The sequence below is a fragment of the Eptesicus fuscus genome, chromosome 12, assembly GCF_027574615.1.
Source record: "Eptesicus fuscus isolate TK198812 chromosome 12, DD_ASM_mEF_20220401, whole genome shotgun sequence".
In the NCBI taxonomy this organism is placed as follows: domain Eukaryota; kingdom Metazoa; phylum Chordata; class Mammalia; order Chiroptera; family Vespertilionidae; genus Eptesicus; species Eptesicus fuscus.
Window position 1 is genome coordinate 46,404,840 of NC_072484.1, and position 15,224 is coordinate 46,420,063.

The following is a 15,224-nucleotide window of genomic DNA, read 5'->3' on the forward strand; positions in this document are numbered from 1 at the left end:
GATGTCCCACTGCCCGTTCAGGCCAATCATGGTGGGATCGGGCTTAAACAGGCAGTTGGGCATCCCTCTCACAATCCAGGACTGTTAGCTCCCAACTGCTTGCCTGCCTGCCTGCCTGATTGCCCCTAACCACTTCTGCCTGCCAGCCTGATCACCCCCTAACCACTCCCCTGCTGGCCCGATTGCCCCTAACTGCCCTCCCCTGCCAGCCCGATCGCCCCTACCTGCCCTCCCCTGACAGCCTGGTCACTCCTAACTGCCCACCCCTGCTGGCCTGGTCACCCTTAACTGCCTCCCCTGCAGGCCTGGTCCACACACAACTGCCCTCCCCTTCCAGCCTGGTCACCCCTAAGTGCCCTCCTCTGCCAGCCCAATTGCCTCTAACTGCCCTCCCCTGCCAGCCCGATCGCCTCTAACTGCCCTCCCCTGCCAGCCTGGTCACCCTCAACTGTCCTCCCCTGCAGGCCTGGTCCCTCCCCCAACTGCCCTCCCCTACAGGCCTGGTCCCCTCCAATGGCCCTCCCCTGCAGGACTGGTTGCCCCTAATTGCCCTCCCCTGCCAGCCTGGTCACCCCTAACTGCCCTCCCCTATAGGCCCAGTCACCCCTAACTGCCCTCCTCTGCTGGCATGATCACCCACAACTGCCCTCCCCTGATGGCCAACTTGTGGCAGCCATCTTGTGTCCACATGGGGGTGGACATCTTGTGTGTTGGAGTGATGCTTAATTTGCATATTACTTATTTATTAGATAGGCTATTTTTTAATTGATTTTAGAGAGGGAAAGTAGAGGGAGGGAGGAAGGGAGAAAGAGAGAGAAACATCACATCGATTAGCTGTCTCCTGCATGTCCCCATCCAGGGATCCAGCACACAACCTAGCCATGTGCCCACACCAGGAATTGAACTGGTGCCCTCTGGGTACACAGGATGACCCTCAACCAACAGGTCAATCATAGGTTTTGAAGATAACATTTTTATAGTATTATCTATTTGTCATTTGTCTATATCCTTGAGGTGTTCAATACTAAAAGAGAAGATGTGAAGTGCAATTATGAATTTGGATAGAAAAGTAGAACACTGCTAGAAAGGATATGGTGACATTTCAAATACAAGCTACTATGCTGGAAGATGATAATGCAAACTTTAGCTCAATCCAAACATACTATCAAAGCAAAAAAAATATAGCAGAATAAAAGTTCAAAATATTTATGCCACGCCAATTACCTTTTATAGCCAATATGGTCAATTTTTTCTTTACTGTATATGAACTGTTCAAAGAAGATTGGTGCAGGAGTCAAGGACATCGATGCACTAAATAAACCTAATTACAATTGCCTGGTAAGTCTCCAACATATAGAAATTTACTTGCCTTGTTTTGAGATAATATTTTAAAGGTTTTTTTTCCATATAATCTTTCTAGAAGGGGAGGTATAAAAGTGAAATCTTGTGCTCTTTCAGTAATTAATGTTATAATTTGAAGGAATGTAAGAATGTGTAAGTCCATGTAAGTTTTATCATTTGGAAGTATTATCTTATTGAATAATGTTAAACTTTGCTTATAAATAATAAACTTCACAGCTAAATTTTTTACAATTTGTTACTAATAATACACTTCTCCAGTGTTTACTGTCTTTACTGTGTGGGATGCAATCAAGTAGGTGTAGTGAGAAACTAATGTTAGTAATTGCCTGGTAATTTTCATGCAATTAGCAGATTTTTGTTGCTCTGGAGGAGGGAAGATAATATGGTATAAAAGAGAAGGATATAAATATTGACCTAAGAATCAGGGAAATGAGCGTTAGGATTTGGGGTAAAATAAATTAACCAAGTATAGACATAAACACACTATCATATCACCTTCTTACATTATGAGATCATGAATTGAAATATCTGTTCCATGACCTGCAGAAATTGGAAACCCTTATTATTACCACTCAAGGCAAATGGAGCCTCTGTTTAAGTCACTGGAATTCAGTTTCCAGCTTGAGAAGGAAAGTAAAACTTAATGACGTTTCCTCTATAAGACAGATCAGAAAAGATTAACACAAAAAGAAAACACAAACAGAATGAGTTTAATTCTGAGGAAGCTAAGTAGCTCAAATATAAAGTCAGGAGAATGGAGAATAGAGAACTATGGCCCAGAATTAGAGATGGAGTAGACTCTGGAGTTCTTCAACTTACATTGGACATTGTTGAAACTAAACAAATAGGTCAATATAAAGAAAAGTTTGGTCCCTTAGATATGTTGAGATCATAACCCTCAAGGTCATGGTATTAGGAGGTGAGGCCTTGTTATTAGTGCTTCTATAAAGGAAGCTCCAGAGAGCTCATCTGCCCCTTCCACCAAGTGAGGGTACAGTGAAGAGATGGCCTTCTATGAGGGTGCAAGACACTAACTTGGCTGGCACCTTGATTTTGGACTTCCCAGCCTCCAGAACTGTGAGAAATTTCTATCATTTATAAGCCCCACAGTCGATGGTATTTTGCTATAGTAGTCTGAATGGACTAAGATACCATCATATATCTTTTTTCTTTTAAGCCTCACCTGAGGATATTTTCCCATTGCTTTTTTTTTTAATTACTTTATTGATTAAGGTATCACATATTTGTCATCAACCCCCCCATTCCCCTCCCAAACCCCCCCACACGCATGCCCCCCTCCCCCCGTTGTCCGTGATCACTGGTTAGAGAGAGTGGAAGGGAGAGGGAAAGACAGAGAGAAATATTGATGTGAGAGAAACACATCGATTGGTTGCTTCCTGTACGAGCCCCAACTAGGGCCCGGGCTGGGGAGGAGCCTGCAACCATGGTAGAGGTACAATGCCCTTGACTGGAATCGAAACCCAGGACCCTTCGGTCCACAGGCCAATGTTCTATCCACTGAGCCAAACTGGCTAGGGCCCATCATATATCTAACTTTAATTGTTGCAAATTTGAAACCTTAATAGTATTGATCTTTTGAGCCATTAACACGATGTGTATATTTCTTTAAATTATAGAGGTCATCTTTAAATTTTCTCAGCACTATTTGCACTGTTCAGTGTAGAGGTGTTTACGCTTGTCAGAATTGTTTCTGTTCTATTTGAGAAATTAAGAATATTAATAGAAATGATTCTAACTCCCTCTAATCATTGCCCTAAAATGAAATATGGCATGTCTTGGGTGTGCTCCCAATAATGGTACACAGCACTTTACTTGATGTAAAGCTCACAGGAAATGGACAATGAGAGCTGACTCAACAGAACTCAAATGATCTTTGCATTCATCTTTGCATTGGAATGAGACTTTTCTTTTTACATCTGTGAGGTTAAGCATGTATAATATGTTTAGTTTTACAATACAACTTAGAGAAAGGTATTTGTCAATTTTATAGAGTCAGGAAGATGGCTAACACTGGTATGTGAGAATGATTGGAGCTGTTTAATTTGCAAAAAAGAAAAATTGATGTGAAGACAAAGTTTGCACATAATAGTAATAGCTGATATTTAGCTAAACATGTAAACAACCTGACATGAAAAAAAAAAAAAAGTACACCCATCCCACCTACATAATTTAACGTGCCTTTCAGCAAAGCATTTGGTATTGGGTTTTATTAATTTGCCAGCCTTCAAAGTTTTAACATGTTGCCATTTGGCCCATTACTACCCTGCTTCTGAAAATTCCTAAATCTAGATTTCACATATTGGTCCTGGTGACAGTATTTTGGTTCTATTCTTCACAATTAGAAGAGAGATAATCATTAATATTATTGTTTCTTGAATTTCTATTTGGCACAGTTAAAACTTTTACAACTTTTTAGCATCTTGGCAAATAAATTTGAGATAGGACAATTACTATAAGTTGGCATTGTGCATACTGTGCATTACTTACTAGACTTTATTAGAACTACTTTAATAACACTACCAAAATTTATCATGTTCAGAGAAAAGAGATCTGTGCTTATTTAGACATTATTTTCAGAGCATAACTTAATTATATTTTATATAACCTAGATAGTAAATATGATTATTTAAAAAGTTATTCATCATCTTTATTTTGTGATTTTTTTACAAGTCTAAGTTCCTAAGAAAGTTTTATATTAAATATGTTATGTAACAGAATGAAATTGCTTCAGGATCTAAAAAAAAAAAATACTAGTATTTCATCTCTATGTTTTTCTAGTTCCTTCTTCCCTTATTTATTTGCACACTCTTTATTTACTATTTTATTTCTTTCTTTTTATTTAATTTATTGTGGTGACATTAATTGATAAGATTATATGGGTTTCAGGTGTACATTTCTATGATACATGATCTTCATATTGCATCTTTTAAAAATATGTTTGTGTTTATTTCAAAAAGGAAGGGAGAATGAGAGAGAGAGAAACATCAATGATGAGAGATAATCATTGGTCGGCTGCCTCCTGCATGCCCCCTACTAGAGGTTGAGCTTGCAACCCGGGCATGTGCCCTGACCAGGAATCGAAACATGACCTACTGGTTCAAGGTCAATGCTCAACCATTGAACCACACCAGTCGGGTTCATATTGCATCTTTACTCAGTATTTTTTTTCTCTAGAAAAGTGATTCTTACTAGTTTTACTAGTTTTAATGTGGGCTTATACATTTTTGGTAAAAATCACAGATGATTAAAACTGAGTGTTCTTCCAAATTAGTAGTCTCTATTAACATTTTGGTTAAATCCATTTAATTGGATATTTGTGAAATAAAATTCATTATTAAATAAATTTGGAATGGTTATTTTCTTTACGTACAATCTAATAACATAAGAAAATAATAATATATGTGACCTTAAACATAATTCATTTTCAACAGGACATCAAATAACTAATACTCATAAAACATAATTTTCTGCCCTAATCGGTTTCACTCAGTGGATAGAGCATTGGCCTGCGGACTGAAGGGTCCCAGGTTCGATTCTGGTCAAGGGCATGTACCTTGGTTGCGGGCACATCCCCAGTAGGGAGTGTGCAGGAGGCAGCTGATCGATGTTTCTCTTTCATCAATGTTTCTAACTCTCTATCCCTCTCCCTTCCTCTCTGTAAAAAATCAATTAAATATAATTCAAACAAACAAACAAAAAAACACAACATAATTTTCCCCAGGAACTGTTTGAATTGCTTTACATAAACTAAGTCACTAAATGATTGTAGGTTTATTATTAGTGCCATGCTACCTTTGATAAAACACAGACACAGGGAAGCTCAGTGTTGAGCCGGTTTCACACTCAGGGTATAAGGAGCTTAGGAAATATTTTAATTTCCATCATGTTATAATATATGTGAACTTAAACATAATAGTTGGTATTAAAATTTAGAAATATGACTGTTGAATTTGAATTTTATGGAATACATTTTATATAATTAAATTGTGATTCTTATACATACAGGATTCTCTCTAATGTGAGAGATTTATAAAGATCAATTGTGTGTTTTAACTGAGGCATTTTTCATTGTACTGCAAATATAAACAACTATTCACTAATGTAAATAATTTCAATATTCATACTATATAAAGATAGGAGGAATCCTCTAACCCTGCTAAATAATTCAGGATATTTTCATTAAATCATGCCCTTGATAAACTTCAAACTTCAATGAAATGCCCATTTAAATATGAATAGCTAACCATGCTACTGTACAAACCAAGTACCACTTCCAGAGGGTTTCCAAAGTCAGGCTACTTTCAAAGGCTTTCAGTTATGTCTACAACACTAATACTTAATGAAATATAAAATAACTTTTCAAAAATCAGCACAATAACTTCATATGCTTTTTACATTAAAAGGAGCAAACTTAAATTATTACTTTAAAAGAGATAAATTTGTAGTGAAATTCATCGATTTATACACTTCCTTAACATTAACTCAGCACCCATATTTCTGCAAGTTACTGATTTTTTAAAATTTAAGACTAAAATTGAGAGTTAGTATTGGTTTTCCTAGTCTTGATTTCTTCAGCATTCTCAAGGAATTTTAAGGATATCAGTCCATGTACTAAAAAGCTATTTGCAAGAAAGAGTGGCTGTCTGACTCTGGTTAGACTGTGCTCCATGTGGAAATGGGCTGAACATCCCTCAATCTGCCTTATTTTACTTTTAATTCTACCAATAAGAAGTGGTTGTGTACGATGGGGACAACACAAGAGAAAGGGAAGGCAATTATTCCCGTGGTGATAGGCTGGCCTATAGGCTTCTGAGGAAGTAATACATTGCAGCTCCTCCATGAGTTATTTTCTTCCTGCAAATTTTCTGTCCTGTGCTATAGGCATGTGTGATTATTGTCATTGTTTTCCTAATTAGGTAACTTTTTGACTTCCTGAAAAAGAAAATAAACTGTCTAGGAAAGGTTCTCCTAGACTTTTGTAAATCAAATCCTATACAATAAAAGACCACCATGCAAATCAACGGAATGGAGGAACAACCAGTCGCTATGAGGCACACTGATAACCAGGGGGCAGACACTCAACACTGGAGCTGGCCCTGGTGGTCAGTGCGCTCCCACAGGGGGAGCGCTGCCGGGCTCACCAGTGGGCTCATGGCTGGCGAGCGCAGTGGTGATGGTGGGAGCCTCTCCTGCCTCTGAGGCAGCGCTAAGGACCCCTCAGGGGTCCTGGACTGCAAGAGGGCGCAGGCCAGGCTGAGTGACCCCCCTCCCCACCCCCGCCCCAGTGCATGAATGTCGTACACCGGGCCTCTAGTCTTTCAATATTTTCATGCATTTAATTCTTTCAATTGCACCATATCTCTTTAACTTAGAGGGATAAAAATCAAACTTCAATAGGTGCATCACTTGGTCCTGTAAATCATGTTTAGCAATTACAAGATCAGGACAAAGAGCAAGACAATAATACATCTAGATTTAACAACAAACTTGGCAATATTTCTTATATTCTTATGGATACCTATGACTCCTATGAATTCTGTGATAATATTTTTAAAAAGATGTATATATGTTGATGAGATATCTATCTGGAGTTCACTTTAAGATGCAATACTAAAGATCTCTCATAGAAAATGACTGTTGAACCTTAAGCTTTCAAAATGTTTGTCCATAACCCCAATTAAAAAGTATGAAAAATGTTATCATATCATCAGATGCAATAAAGCTAAGAGATTGAAAAAATAAATTGTGTACCATTAAAATTCCCCTGTCTTGTGCTTTTAGCCAATTTATTATTAAGTTTATTTTGACATTTGTCAAATCCAAATCTTTAAATTATGCGAAGTCATGTAGTATAGGATATATTTCACCTGCTTGGCATTTTTCCCATGCTTGACATAAGACTATATCAAAATAATTTTGGTGTAAATTCATGGGATATAACACATGATATCATTCGGTCCACAGCTGTTCATTAATTCTTACTAACTTGAGATAGAAGGCATCCATGACCCCAAAAGAGCAACTGTCTCTTTCAGCACAGCTTTAACCACTTCTCTTTTGGATAAGTGAATTCTGTAAGGATAATTTATACCTATCCAAAGAGCCTAATTTATTATTTCATTAATGACCTAATAAGTACTCAGCTCTGCACAATGTCCTATGATTATTAAAGAGATAACTTTTTGGCATGATAAATTGCAATCCATTCAGAAAGGAGTAACTGATATGAATAAAAAAAAATCTAAGCTAACTAGAAATAAAAAGATCAGTAACCACTCTATCTTTCTATGACCTGTAAAGTATCACTATGGGATTTTGCAAATTAAGTGACTTGCACTTAATCCCTTTTCTAAAGGTACTTCTTGAGGCATTTACTAGTTTTTCAGAGTGAATGTGGATGAAGACAGTGCTTTAAAACTATTTTAAAATATGCTCTGCTGGGGTTAATTTTGAAATCTAAAAGGCTGCTTCACACTGGACTATGTTTCAAAATAAAATTGCCCATAAAAATACTATAGTTCCAGCCTGATAAATTCATGTTTTAGAAAAGTTTCCATAATTCTTTAGTAAAGCATTAAACCCACTTCACTGTTAAATTATATAGGAAAAAATGATCTATAGGCTTTTGTTTTAAAGAAATGACAGGGATGGCCACTACTTAAAGAAGATCTGTATCATATGAGAAGTACTGTATAATGAAAATCACTCTACCAAAAGTGTCCATTCAGAGGAATGGCTGCTTTGGGAGAAATTATGGATGAAATGTGAAGTTAGATGCTGAAAATCTAGGTTATTTCAAAGTCATAGAATCCTCTCTGAACCAAGCCAAGTTAAAGCTTAGGCAGCAGACAAAACTATCTATTCCTTTAAGGGGTGAAAATACCAAAGAACGAGGGATAAAAAGTAATGGTTAATCAATTAATCCAGGGGTCCTCAAACTTTTTAAACAGGGGACCAGTTCACTGTCCCTCAGACCGTTGGAGGGCTGGACTATAGTTTAAAAAAAACAAACAAACTATGAACAAATTCCTATGCACACTGCACATTATCTTATTTTGAAGTAAAAAAAACAAAATGGCAAAAACACCCGCATGTGGCCCGCGGGCCGTAGTTTGAGGACACCTGAATTAATCAGTCGATTGAAGAGTGCTTTAATTTCTAACTGGACAATCAATGGGTACATGCTGCCTGTCACTACTTGAGCCAGTTAAGCAGATACAGGGTTGAATCATATGAGCTCTGTCTCTCCCCATAAGTCAGCTGCTTATATTGGGTAGAAGAACAAAGATTACATGGTGAAGTAGGCAAAGGGGTATGCCAAATGGGCAGTTAACAGGTAGTGAAGGCTGGAGATTTGCAAAAGCCTGCTAGTATGAAAGGGCTGGAGGTCTTAAAAGGGCTGGTGGCTCTGGTTTCTGCACCCAGGTTGTTAATCTTTCCATAATAGGCAGCTCCCTGATCGGGAGGGTGGGCTGCATTTCCAGGTGAGCTCCCAGGTCCCACGTGCAACTCCCAGCCAGGTTAGAATGTGCCTTCTTTAATCCGAACAAAACAATCATGATTAACAGGCATCATTAATATTTTTAATAATGATAGCTGGTCCCCAATATTCTATTTCTTCCCCTATCAAATTCACTGGAATATGTCCAATTAACTTAAATAATATTTACCTGAATATAAAAGACAGAATATCTTTATTTGTTATAATTATAAAAACATTTTAATTATCCAGTATCATATAATTTCCAGTAGATTTTCACATAGATTTTCTAATTTGATATTTAAAAACAGGCCACATACATAAAGCAGGTGTGTATTCCTACAATGAACCGTGACAGGCATAGGAGCATATTTGTTTTCCTCAACTCCACCTTCCTGGCAGATAGATATTACTATCTTTGATTTTGCACTTGAATTAAGTGAAGTGGGGCATTTTAATCACAGGTTGATTGAATCCATACCTGTTCTCCAAGCATAATCCAGGCAAATTCCACATCATATTGTTTAACACTTTAGGACATTGAACATAAATCATTATTCAGAGCACTAGAGTATTGAAATGTAGCTGTAAGTGTATTGGATTTCCAAAGAACACACTACCACAAGGGCTGGAGAACTATGGCCTGTGGGCAAGCTGCCTGGTTTTACCATGTTTTATGGAACGGGAGCCCAGTGAACCTTCTAATTCAGGCATCACCCATGGCTGTTTTATATTATGCAAGCAAACATTGAAAAGTGGCAATAGAGACCAGAGACAGGGCGCCCAAATATGCCCTGATTCTTTAAGGAAAGATTCGCTGGTCACAGCCTTGAATTCACAATGGCCACCGACAATTTCAAATTTCCACAAAAAAAAACAGTGAGAAGCTCAATCCCCAATTGGAAGGAACTCAAAACCCAGAGCTTTTCCCAAGGAGAGAAAGGGGCCAACCCCACATGGGCACCCAGGTTGTAAAACCTGCACCTGAGAGTCAGACCCCAAAACGTTGAGCTTCAAAGTCAAGAGTGCTCTGACAGGAGACCCCCAGACTGCAGCAAACTGAGAAACCATTTCTAACAGGCTCCTTGCAGACTCCCTTGCCCCAGGCCCCACCAGAGAGGATGCCCTTTGAAAAGCTCCCAGAATTTATGTGAAAGAAGCTCATTGCTAACCTTAAGCTTCGGCCTGAGGGTCAGGGTCTTGCCGGGTTTGCTCCAGGGATGAAGGCTGGAGGTGTCATCACCTTTTCCCTTCTTTTCTCCAGCCAGGCCAGCCCTGCTCCAGCTGCACACACACCGCAATCATCTTCAGGCTCTTCCCACGCCATCGCTCATATTTGTGGGAGAGACTTCTGGTCCAAGCGTCAAAGGGTAGAGAGCTTGGGAGATGTCACCCCCTTTCTTACAACAAAAACTGTACAAACTAAAAATCAAGGACTGCGTAAACAGGTCGGAGAACTGATAGAGCAGCTCTTAGTTCAGCCAAACTGCCCACTGGAACCTAGAGAGACAGGTGAAGGCAGTGAAGGCCGGATTGCTAACCTGGAGAATGGGCTTCCAGAGCCTTTAACTGGTGATTTGCATGAATTGCTGGAGGCTGTGTGCAGCCTAGATTGAGAGGGAGAAACTTTCAGAGCTTCAGTCTTTCCTAGATTTCACCTCTGGAATTCCAGCAGATTCTCAAGGGAAAGAGACAAAATAAAGAAGGAAAGGAAGAAAGGAGGGAGGAAGGAAGAAATTAAAGGAGAAAGAAAGGAAGGTTCCTTGTGTTTCTGGGAGTAGGAAAGGAAAAGTAACTAGTGTGTAAATGTGCCCAGAAAGTTCTCTGTGAGTCTCTAGAATAGCATGTCTCCAGACAAGAACATACTGTATATATGGCAATAACTTCCATTACACAACTCTGAGGTGCTTACAGTGTTTGTGTGTGTGTGTGTGTATGTATGTCAATTTTGTACTAGTACAGTGGTCGGCAAACTGTGGCTCGCGAGCCACATGGGACTCGCGAGCCGCGGTTTGCCGACCACTGTACTAGTACATGTATATCTCTTAGTATACTAGAACTAAATCATCCTAAAAAACGGAATGTTATAGGGCTCACATAGATACTAAGTTTTGGTGATATTTAATAGTATTATTTAAGTGGATTGTTTGAAGAAAATAATTGCTGAAGTAACAAAAAAGTCTAAAATTTGCATTTTCACCTCTTGCTAATTTGAGTCATTGAGCGACAGGATAGGGATATACTGTCTAACAAGTAGTTTAACTGTATGAGATTTAATCTTTTGAAAAGATTAACAATATTGCCCTAAAGAATATCTACTAATGTTTGAGTATTCCAAACCAATATCCCTTAACTCTTTTACTTTTAACTAGAGGCCCAATGCACGAAATTCAAGGGGCTGAGCCCTCCGGCCGCCGCCGCTTTGTCTGGAAAGTCATCCGGAAGGACATCGGAAGAATGTCCGGTCTAATTAGCATATTACACTTTTATTATTATAGATGCAGCGCAGTAGAGGTATGCTATTTACAAAGTCAGTATTATTCTGATTTTTTCATCTGGGGCAATGTCTTAAGGCAGAAGTGAATTGTAAAAGCCACATATCAGATCATTCCTGTCTGAAAAAAGGAACTGCCTGAAAGAAGAGACACATCTTTAATTGCTTTATAAAGGTGATGATGCTGTTGAGATCCCCATGTCTCTCAGTGGGGCTGTTGCCCTGTTTAACATATTTAATACATTTAAACATCCTACCTTCAGAAAAGCAATTAGAGGTCATAATGAAATAGTCTGGTTTAGTTAATGTTATATACAGTATGAAGATAAATAGAAGTGATTAGGGAAGGGAAATTTGGGGCTGAAATTTGCCTCAGGGAGTAACAAAGTACTGCCATAGAAACCAGCATTTGGCTTTCAGAATTATAAGGCTTATAGCTAAACAAGAGTCAGCTTGGAAATGAATAGCCCTGTCTCTATAATTCTCTCTCAGTTCAAATCCCCAGGTTCCACAAGCTTTTGTGCAACAAATTTAATTAGAAAAGAGAACCCATTATAAACTAACAAATGATTTACAAGGACAGAAAACCCTTCTGTGATCTGGAATGTTACACACACTAAGATGATTCACTCTAGTTATAGTTATTTCTCTATACATTTCAGTTCTAGTTATATCTCTATACATTTTAATAAATCTATTAATTTTTACTAAGGTTGCAAATCAGGAATTTGAAATACTGGACATTATAAAAAATGTAGGATTTTAATGAAATGTACATTTCTGGGTCAGTTTTACTTTTTCTTGTACATATTCAAGTATGTTCTCTTCCTCTAAGCTGATAATAGTGAACATTTGCCTTCGCACAAGATGTAGTGGAACCCAGTCTTCCGTCTAAGTAAAAGTGAGTGGAATGCACCCCCTGCTGGGGCAGATCATCAAGTTGATCACTTGTCTACCTTTCCTTTGCCAGATCAGAGTCAACAAAATAAACTAATGAACAAAATAAACTGATGAACAAAATAGGTCCAGAGGCCTGGATACACGGAACAAACTGACAGATCTCAAAGGGGAGGCAGGTGGAGGCAACTGGAAGAGATTAACCAACGAATATCCTAATATATATAAAGAGCTAGGTGGCGTCAAGACCGAACGGGCGACCCGTCACCATGAAGTGCATGGAGCACCTCTCGGGCCCCCCTCTACCCCAGCCCCTGAGCCGCTCACCATGAGGGGGGCTGGCGGCGGGGCGGGACTGGGGACTGTTGAGCGGTGGTGGTGGGCTGCTTTGTGGGGTGGCTGTGAGCTTAGTGGGGCAATCACCCAGGCGACAGCGAGTTGCGCGAAGCAGTCGTGGGGTCGGGGAGCCTCGTGGAGCAGTAGCAGGGTGGGGGGAGTTTTGTGGAGCACCCACCTGCGAGCTTCGCTGGGCTGCAGCAAGTTTAGCAGAGCAGTCAAGAGGCAGGGGGAGCCTCGCGGAGCAGTCGAGGGGCTGCGAGCATCCCGGGGCTTCCCGGGGCGGGGAGCTTCACGTAGCCTCGCAGGGCGGCAGAGGCCATGGGACAGAGGCCAGGCCAGGCCAGGCCTAGGGACCCTAACCATGCACAATTCTGTGCGCGCTGGGCCTCTAGTATGTGCATATATGCATAGCCCTGGACACAGACAATAATATGGTGAAGGCCTGGGAGTGGGGGCGGAGGGGCTGGGTGAAGGGGAGGAAAGAGGGGAGGAATGGAGGACATCTGTAATAGTGTCAACAATAAAAAAATTTAAAAAGAGTTACAGGCATTTTAATGATCTGGTTAGCAATATAGTAAGGATTCAATGCTAATCTGTCCTGACTATATTTTCATATTTTTTCTAAAAGTATTATAAAGGGAGTATTTTAGATTTACTCTGCTTTTCACCAAGTAGAGTAAAAGGAGAAAAAGAATATGGTCACTTAAGGACATTTTCCCTTTGAAAATGTGTTTAGATATGTAGCTCTGATTTATTCTCTCTTGTTTTCACCCTTTCCCCAGGTTTATTACTAAAAGAAATAGAAATGTGTGAAGGAAGATTGGTTCAGGCCTGGAAGATGAGATTGGACAAGTGAAGAGACTGTGATCAAAAGCAGGGATAGGATAATTAGGTAGGACACTGATTTGTATTTGAAATGTGCTTTGCAGCCCTTGGGACCCACTGTGTTCCAGCAGAATAGCATCAGCCCTGGTGATGATGCTGTTGTTACTGATCCCACACATGGTCAGGTGCTGCTTGTGCTGCTTGTCTGACCGACTCTTCGCAACAATCTTGTGTACAAGGGAGACTGGACCTCATTTCACAGATTAGGAAGATTAGGCAGTTTCACAAAATTCAGTTTTTCGGATAAAGGTGAGTTAATTCAAACTCAGCTCTGTGAGGCTCAAGCTGTGCACATCTATTATTGCTAACTTTTTATTTATTTATATAAACAACGAGATATTTTTCTGTCTCCACCATTAGTAATTTAAGATTCACATCTAATCCTGTGAGTTAACTAAGGGTGGTATTGAAACACTTTGGGGGTTAATGTGAGGCAGTGCTGTTTTTTGTAAATATCTGAATTGATGGAGCCTCTATTAAAATTAAAAATTAGATCTTAATGCCAGGTCTTTAGATTAGGATATAACTGGTATGAAACACCCATGTGACTAGGAAGAGATTAAAATAGGTATTGAGATAGTGCCAAGTACAATATCTAGTTACATGTACCCTTGATTGACAATCCCATCATTAACTAAACCAGAACTTATTTGAACAAATCTGTTTAATACACCTGAGCACAAATGTGAAACCTATGTATATGAACACTGTGCACTTTTATAAGGTGTTCATCCAAATTGAGAAGTTTTTATAAGGCTTTCAATGACAGGACCTTCTGCATCATCCTATTTATTTTTTCTAATAATCTACTTTCCATAGATTGCTTCATCTGTTGTTTATCATTATTTCTAGTTCTTCAACCATCATTACATGTGTTACTTTTTAAATACAGGGAAGATTCCTGCCTGGAATAACTTATACAAATTTCCCTAGCTATACTTTTTCAAATTTTATGATACTATGGTAGAAATACAAATATCATCTGTACTCATAAATTTCTATTCTACTTGCAAGTTTTCACTCTTTAAAAATTTTCTTTTAATATTCTTACTCTTTCCTAAGTAAACAATAATATGAATGCATAAGGATTTACTACAGCTTATCTACTTGTTCTTGCCTACTTCCAATGTCTTCCTAAATTATTGTATTTCAAGTCTGATTTTCTCAGGCTTTTGTAAAGTTGATATCTGTGTCACCAACATAATAGCATTTGATTGATATTGGTGTGGATGTTTACATGGTGTGGATGTTTACACTTCCAAGTACAGGGTGGAAATATTGTAGCCATTCAACTACTCTAACTTTAGCTCAAAATTATTCAAAATATTTTATTAAAACATATATGCCCAACTTGGTTCAGATCAGTTAAAAATGAACATATAAACCAATTTTAGAACATTGTTCTCCCTACTTTATTTTTGTTTAAACTATGAATTTTGAACTCCACCTTGATTTGAATAGAATAATAAGGATCATTCTTAAAAAGTTGATTAAAATTAAAAGTTTTATTTTATGATCTAATGTTACCATAAAGCTTTATGTCTAGCTGCTTAGCATCTATTCTCCATAAAGTTACAATAAAAATAGCCACTGCACCTAATTCTATATTCCATAATAAAAAACACCTCAAAGCACAAGTTATACTCTAAGTTTTTAATAAAAAGGAAATGCTGATAATTTTATTGCTGTGCATGATAGGATTCAGTGCAGTTGATCATATTACTTAGAATGAATATTAATTCAAGT